A 9,077-nucleotide genomic window follows, 5' to 3' on the forward strand; every position below is an offset into this window, starting at 1 on the left:
TTTATGTTCATCCCAGAATATTACACTGAGGATCTTAACAAATCCCCTAAAGTTGCAGAAAATCTGTGAGTATGAAAAGAAGCAGCAGCTATGGTCTACTTCCTTCTCTACTCGTTAGATTTCTCCCCTTTTGAGTAGATGTGATGCTGAGATTTATTACCTATCAGTAGCTTCTACCCGAATGCGGGGAAGATGAGCCTGCCATAATGGAATAAAAAATGAAAAGTGCGATAAGATGCAATGGAATGCAATAGAATCTCTGCTCGGTGCCCAAAGAAACCCAAAGTCACTGTTTGGGGGCCTCAGCCAGCTGGGCTGTACTCAGGTGGGCACACGTGAGATCAGGGCTGTATCGAGTGAACATGCTGTCATTTCAGTCTCTGAAATCCCACACATCTACGAGTTGATGTGAAGACTGATATGACAACACGATGTTATTATGATACCTAATCTTGGTTAAAATCCACTTCAAGGAAGAAAGTTGAAGCAAAGTTTGGCTCTGCCTTCTAATGACTTAGATATTTGAATTATAAGTTAGGAATCAATTCTACCCCAAAGTTCATTAATAGGTTACAAAACACACTCACAGACAATAATTACTACAGTCTCCTTGCAGAGTGGGTGAAGGCTGTTTGAGGAACCGGGGCAGAGAAGTGCTCCTCACCTAAAATCAGAAACCCTGAGTCTTTGTGAAGTTTTGACCCGTGTAAGAGTTGAAACAGCTCTGACATCCTCCATTACCTATGGAATGTAAAATGCGGCCATTCTGCAGCTGGATGACAGTGATAAAGTGCAGACTAATGGTTTTCACCCTCTGCACAGACCCTGATGTTCCTGGCCTTTTCAAAACAGGGAGGCTAATGTCTAACAAGTCATGTAAAAGTCATAGTGAATGAACCCTAAAGTAAATGCAACATAACATCCCTTTGCATTTCGGTTTTCCTTGAAATATCATCACTTTAAGTTCAGAGTCGAAGCCAAAAGGCAACGATTCTGGGTGAGTTTTGAAATGTGTGTTAACTTAACCAGAAAACAATCCAGCAAAAAGAAGGTTGAATCACTTGCCGTCACTTGACAGTTTTAGCACTCGCTTTTCGCTTTGGCAATCAAGGTACTGGAATTGGATTCAAGACACTTTCCCTGAAATTAGGATTCAATCATTTTTAGTCAAAAGCTAAAACGGCAATTTATGAAAATATAAATTAGTTTCATCATAGAAAATACTGGAAATGGAGGCTTTTTGAATACCTACCATATAGAGATGTTTTTGCATATATTATATGCAAAATGACTACATATAACCTGCTGAGTAGATATACTTCTATTTTTTCTCATTTTACTGACATAACAACTCAAGTTCAGAAACATGAAAGAATTGTTCAAAGTCATGAATTCAGTAGGTGGCAGATTATAATAAAACTGCAGCCTTGTTCATAGTTTTTTGTTTGTTTTCAATATATGACACAACATTAACCCTGTTAATCTCTACATTTAGAGCAGAACAAACTGCATCATATATATGTTTGGTTGGTTAATTTAACCTGTATGCATGTCCTTCTGTAATAGAAATCTGGGTTTCTATCACACTTCTAAGACGGGGGCGGAGGGGGTTTGGTATGGAGCCAGGATATCACAGAGGAGATATGAGAGAAGAGTGATTGAAAAATGGTAGACAAGATTAGTGAACCAGAATTTAGGTGATCTGGCTTCTGACGCACATTGCTGTAAGAGAATAAAATTAAGAGAAAAAGATTAGGACTTGAGAAAGAAAATAAAATGCTTCCTCAGCTCTGACCTAATCAGCTGAAGGGTTTTATAGTTGTGATTTGTGTCTCTCCACTTCCGCCTTTTAGAGATGTCTTAAATATTTAAAGACTTTGTGCATTCTCCTTTAAACAGAAACTTCCGTAGAGAAATGGCTATAGCTTTTTCCTTTTTCCTTTTTCCTATATCCTTCCATAATTGTAAGTTATGGTTTGTGACCCATATTTTTTTCCAACTTTATTGAGATAAGATTGACAAATAAAAATCATACATATTGAAGGTGAACAATGTGACATGTTAATATATGTGTACATTGAGAAATAATTACCACAATCAAGCTTATTAACATATTCATCACCCTGCTTAGTTACCTCTATGTGTGTGTGTGTGTGTGTGTGTGTGTGTGTGTGGTAAGAACACTTAAAGATCTAGAAAGAGAAGATCTAAAAAGATCTAAGAAGAAGGATAAACCTTGAGGCTTCTACTCCTGACTGGCAATGAGATTCAACTAATTAAACAAAGAAGTAGAAGTGAGAACAAGACCTTAGAAGGTAATTGGTGTAATCTACACTTATGTACCAGCAGTGACCAACTCATGATCAAATAGAGATCATATAGATTCAGAATGTAGCCTCCAATTTAATTTCAGGATGAGAGCTTTATGTATGTATGTATGTATTGAGAGAAATGCAAGCAGGGGCACTAGGGGCAGAGGGAGAGGGTGAGAGAGAATCTTAAGCAGGCTTAGCACAGAGCCCAAGGAGGGGCTTGACCTTGCCACCCTGAGATCATGACCTGAGCCAAAATCAAGAATTAGACACTTAACTGACTGAACCACTAAGTCACCCCAGGATAAGAGCTTTCTAGAAAGCTACCTTTATCTTGCTACTTCTCTGAGATATAAAGCAAAATTAACTTCTCATTGGAATGATTTTTAACGATAAATAGGTAGTCTAATTTGTATAAATATACCCTGTCCCCTTGGGATTCGGTAAAGTAAAATAGGATGAATGTGTTTTGTTATCTGTTAAATAACACTCTTTGCGTGATGTTAGTCATATTTTATTTTATTTTATTTTATTTTACTATTTGATGTTTTAAAATAACCATTTATCATCTTTTTAAAGATACATATTTTTTAAACTTGTTACTAAAGGTCAAAAAGTTAAACGTCACTAACTATATTTTTTTTCCATAAATTGGTTCCCATACCAAAAAAAAAAAAATGTTAACTAAGTTGATAAATGACTTAGTGAGTCATTTAGAAGGGTAGGACAATCCAAATCTGGCTAATAAATTATTCCAGTTTAGTGATGATAATAAATTAACATTTCCTGGAAAGTTCCTACATCTTCATAACATTTTTATAATGTTTCCTAACTTTTGGTCAATGCTATTCTTCTTTAGAATTATAAATACTGGTATGGAGGAAAAGCTTCTTGTTCTATCATGATACAAAATATATATATTCCAAGGTGGTTTGTTTCACAGAGGAATGTTTGCATTGTTCTTTTTAGTTAGTTTAGTTTACTTTTGTTTGTTTCCAACTGAAGAGAAGGAAAATATATAGATGTTGTTCAAAAAAAGCACAGGGAGGGAAAAAAACCCAGAGAGATGGTAAGAAGAGCTTGTCAGTGGAGGGATGAAATGTCCCAGTGAATCACCGGCCACAGACACAGCCTAGCAGATTTTCTTGGGCTTTGACAGGAATAGACAGAGTATTAGTGAAAAGGATCATACAGTTACACTCAGGGTTGTTGATACCTCTTCAAGAGATAAAAATCAACTTGTTCTTTCTTTCCTCAGTTAATCATTTTCAGTTTGATATATAGGTTTCCCAACACAAGTCCACTGAGAACCTGTTTCGACAGGTTATTTTCTAGGGTGAGAAGGATTTTGAATCCATCCCTCTCAGGCAGAAAATTCGTCTTCCAAAGCACAGGACAAAACTATATCACAAAATGTCATGATAGAAACACTTAATTGGAAAAAAATTATCTCTCAATAGACTCTTTATAATTCTCCTATTGTTGAGTCCTTACTCTGTGCTAAGTGCCTTGTTTTTATTATTTCATTTAATATTGTAAACATACTAAAACATTTAAAATATGTACTGTTATTATCATTATCTTCGAATTATAGAAGAGGAAGCCAATATATAGAAAATTTAGGTTACTTGTTCAACACGAAATAGCTACTAAGTGTAACTTTTTTTTGTCTTTTGTTAAGATTTTCAGTGTCATATTCTGAGATGAACATTAATTGTATGTTAGGAGATTAGATTCCAATTCCAGCTCTGGAATTCATTAACTGAAAACATGAGCACTTGAGGCATCAATACTTTCATATTTACAAACGAAGGATTGGACTAGATAATTTCTAGGTCACTTTCAGTTTGGAAAACGTGGGTTTCAGACAATAAGAGAAGAAACATTTTGCTTTTTGTGTAAATAATTGTAAATATGCTCTTGATTCTCAATGAGAAGACCAGCATTAGACTAATTTTAGTTCTTGGCCCTTTTGGTAGTAATATCACTGTTAAAATGAGTATGTGTTTCTTGTGATGGTTTATTTTATGTGTCAATTTGGCTGGATTATGAGGTGCTCATATATTTGGATAAACATTTCTAGATGTGTGTGATGGTATTTCTGGAAGTGATTAGCACTTGAATTTGTGAACAGAGTGAAGTAGATTGTCCTCACCAATGTAGATGGGCATCATCTAATCTGTTGAGGGAATGAAGAGAACAGAGAGATAGAATGTGAACCCCAGCCTACCTGATTCCTACAATTACACCCTTTCTACTACTGCTCAAGCAATGGATTTCAGTACAAGAAAATAGTCTGGACAATATCTGACAGTTAGTTCATGTATTAGAGCTGTAGTACAGGTATCTTTATTAATCAGTTCTATCAAAGAAATTATAGTGATTACTATGTGCCATTCTTAGGAAATGATGTCTATATAATTGTATAAAGTTCAGTCATTTTTAGAGAAGCAAGTGATTTTTTTTTTTAAGATTCTATTTTTAAGCAATCTCTACAGAAATATCTGTTCCTGCCCTGCATGTCTCTTCCTCCATCCCTGAGTCTGCCTTAGACCCCTATGGAAGGAGCACCTGGGTGGCTCAGTGGGTTAAAGCCTCTGCCTTTGGCTCAGGTCATGATCCCAGGGTCCTGGGATCGAGTCCTACATCGGGCTCTCTGCTCAGCAGGCAGCCTGTTTCCTCTTCTCTCCCTCCTGCCTCTCTGCCTACTTGTGATCTCTGTCTGTCAAATAAATAAATAAAATCTTAAAAAAAAAAATCAAAAGATCCCCAGGGTACTAGAATCAGACATTACCCATATCTGCAAACATCCCACGGACATCCTGAAAATTCCAGATTATCTGTTATTTTCTCAGTATGTATTAACAGTAAATAGCAGATGAAGAATCATGTAAATCTCTATTTCTGATCAACTTTCAAATATCAGGGAAATAATAAATATGTGTCTTTATTGAAAATATTGCAAACATATACCGGTATTAAGACATGCCAATTAATCTTTATTTAGATTTTTCTAAGCGGCCTAGATAAATAGCATGGGCAGACATGTTACTTTTGAAATTTTAAATGATTTTAAAGGGCTCAGACTTGAATAGTGCATCATCCAACTGTTCCACCTGTGGCCTTCTATTGTGTATTATCTAAATTTATGTGACTGGATTGTATGTTCAATGTAATAGATTTGTGGATACACCACCAAAAGGAAAACCCTATTTTTTTTAATTTTTGTCAATTGTATTGAGGTATAATTTATAGGAAATGAAGCATATCCATTCCAAATATACAATTCAATGAATTTTGACAAATATCTGGTCTTGGGTAACTACCTCCACAATCTAGAAATGGAACACAAACGCAATCCTGAGAAGTTCTTAGAGCTCCTCCGCAAGTTAGTATATTGCCCTCACCTCCAGCCCGGGATCCTACTTCTCTGCTTCTCTCATTGTAGCTTAGGACTTTCATGTAAATGGAATCATACAGTATGTACTTTTTTCACCCCAATTTTTTAAAGAGACAATCACACTGATGCGGAGATCAGTGGTTTCAGATTTCACACACCCACTCCCACCCTCCTTGCAATTTTTAAGGTATAGAAGGTTCCCACACTGGGTGCAATCAGACTTTCTAAAAGTTTCTGTCATTTTTGCTTTACATTGCCCTGACAATGAGGTCAATCATCTTCTAATATATTTGCTAGCCATTTGTACGTGTTCTGTTGTGAAATGCTTTTTCATGTGCTTTGCCCCTTGTTTTCTCTTAGTTGCTGATGCTTTACACACTAATTTTATAAGAGTTTGTTAACTCGTCTTGATAAAATTTCCTTTTGACTCCGTTTGTTGCTGATGACGTTTTCCCAGTTGTAACTCATGTTTTCACTTAGGATTATTTTTTGACGAACCAAGTTTTTAAATTTTTATATTGTCAAATATTGTTAACGTTTTTGTGCCTGAAAATATGTTCACCAATATGTTCTACTGAGACATTCACAGGTTTTTTAAATATTAAAATCCTTAATCTATCTGATGATGATTTTATTTTTCTGGGTAACCAATCATCCAGTTTCATTTACTGAATTCTCTCACCTTTCCTTACTGATGAGAGAGGCCACCTCTGATGTACCTAAATTCCAGTGGATGCCTGAGTCTAGTTCTTAGTTCTCTGTCCCATCCCATTGGCCAATTTTCTACCCCTGTGCCAGTTACATACTGTCTTTATTATTATGACTTATAAAAAGTCCCATAATTAATATGCCCAAGCATATGATAAATTATTTATTTTCAAAATCAAATATGAAGCAACAGTCAAAATGAATGAATTGTAGCTAAATATAATAATAAATAAGAACATTAACAATATATTATTCTATTGGAGGAAGAGCCCTAAATTATTACATGTAGCATCATATACTTTTTAATAAAGTTAAAAACTGAAAAATATGCCTTTTTATGGGCAAATAAGACAATTAAAAGAAATTTATAAAAAGAAAATGTGTAAGACTGCTCTTCTTCAGGCTTATATTAGAAAATCTGCAAATACAATTCACCACATTATGGTATTAAAAGAGAAAAACAATATGACTCTTTCAAATAGGTTCAGGAAAAACATTAGATAAAATTCAAACTAAATTCCTAATCAAAAAAAACAACTCTTGGACTCCTGGGTGGCTCAGTGGCTTGGGCCTCTGCCTTCTGCTAGGGTCATGATCCCGGGGTCCTGGGATCAAGTTCCTCATCGGGCTCTATGCTCAGCAGAGAGCCTGCTTCCTCCTCTCTCTCCGCCTGCCTCTCTGCCTACTTGTGATTGATCTCTCTCTGTCAAATAAATAAATAAATAATCTTTTAAAATAAAAAATAACTCTTAGTAATTCAGAAATAGATGAGGACACCATTAATCTGATAAAATATCTTTTGAAAACAAAAAGGCAGAAATTCCCGAGACCCATCATCTTCTACCAACAACTTCAGACACAAAAAGGGAAAGTTAAGCTGAAACAGAAGCAAAACTGACCAAGCAGGCTAAACAATATGAAGACAGGGCAGCCTGCATCCTGTCCGTAACCAAATAAGGACCTGAATGATCTCCAATGAGGAAAGCATCTTTTTCTCAGTTACTTGTGAAAAATGTTGTAAAAAGCCATAGGTCATTTTAAAGAGTCATCTCAAGTACCAAGCTAAAGATAGGAGCTGCTAAGGGGTGGGGGGTGGGGGTATTATTCATGATTACAGAGAGAAAACTGTGACAAAGCTTAGAGTACATCTACAATGATATACTATCACTTCTGGAGAAGTTCTTGATCATGCTGCTCCACAAGCAGAGAGCAAAATCTTCTATTTGTAAGTGAAAGATGAGTCTTACTGTTAGTGTCTGGGTTGCTTCTGGTGCTGAGAGGTCTGGGTTGCTTCTGGTGCTGAGAGGAAAAGGATTGTGGATCAGTCACCACAAGCATACCATCAAGTTGTGGTTTTTTTGTGTTTTTTTTTTTTTCTGTTTTTTTTAGATTTTATTTATTTATTTGTCAGAGAGAGAGAGAGAGCGCGCACAAGGAGGAAGAGCGGCAGGCAGAGTCAGAGAGAGAAGCAGGCTCTCCACTGAGGAAGGAGCCCGATGCGGGACTCAATCCCAGGACTCTGGGATCATGACCTGAGCTGAAGGCAGTGGTTTACCAACTGAGCCACCCAGGCGTCCCCATACCAACAAGTCTGAAGTCAGCAGAAACGAAGAGCCAATGGACACATCCTATCAGATTGGGTCTCATCCTCAACTTTTCTGTACTCTACTATGAGGTCTGAACTCCTCTGAGCAAGCCTGCTGTCTTGAATAGACAGTTTTTGAGGGGACCATTGCTGAACTTGATACACTGAGTGAAGAGTCATACAAAGACAGCAGGCTAATAATGCAGCGACTGAGAGGCAACTTGACCTTGGAGCAAAGAAACAAAGCTGAAGGAGGGAAAAGAGGGGAAAATTCACTAGCCTTTCAAATTTTGTCTGCCCCATTCTAAAAATTTACAGAGAGTAGACCGTTTGGTCTGACCAAACTATCCCAAATAGGTTTTTGTTTGTGATTGTGATAGGTTTTTGTTACTTCTGTTTGAATTTTTATCTTCCTTTTGTGACTTTTATGTTTAATATTAGAGGAGTAAAGCTAATTAACAAACATGTAGAGAGTTGTCTTTCTTTTTTGACGTACCTACATTTATTTATTTATTTATTTGTTGTTAATTAAGTTTTTATTTTAGTTCCATTATAGTTAACAGAGTGTTATATTAGTTTCAGGTGTACCACCTACCGATTCAACACTTCCATACATCATCCTGTGCTCAACAGAACAAGAGCACTCCTTGGGAGCTGTCTGCTTTTGAGGAGCTCCATATAGGAATATGGAACTTTTATACAACTTATGTTTGACACAGTACTGTGGGTACGGGTACACTGTGACTATATCTCAGTGGCTATCACATGTTAAGTGAAGTGTATTTGTGGAATACACAATCTCAGTGTGCACACTTTGAGTATAGCTGACGCGCAATATTACATCTGTGTCAGGTATACGACATACTGATTGGACAACTCTAGACGTTATTCTGTGTTCACCACAACTGGATCTTCTATCTGTCACCATACAACTCTATCACAATACCACTGACTATATTCCCCCTGCTGTACCTTTTTTCAATGGCCACACTTTTGACTACAGCTACAGAAATGTTTTCTTTACAGAAAATTGTGACCCATTTGGCTCTGGGAAAGGGCAGAAATGGTTCAT

The 9,077-nt window shown here is 36.5% G+C and overlaps 1 pseudogene; it reads left to right on the top strand.

Moving 5' to 3' along the window:
- Nucleotides 1-235: 235 nt before the first annotated feature.
- On the top strand, nt 236-8,313 carry LOC116569974 (annotated as a pseudogene).
- The last annotated feature ends 764 nt before the right edge of the window (nt 8,314-9,077 follow it).

Source organism: Mustela erminea, chromosome 12 (assembly GCF_009829155.1).
Source record: "Mustela erminea isolate mMusErm1 chromosome 12, mMusErm1.Pri, whole genome shotgun sequence".
Taxonomy (NCBI): Eukaryota; Metazoa; Chordata; class Mammalia; order Carnivora; family Mustelidae; genus Mustela; species Mustela erminea.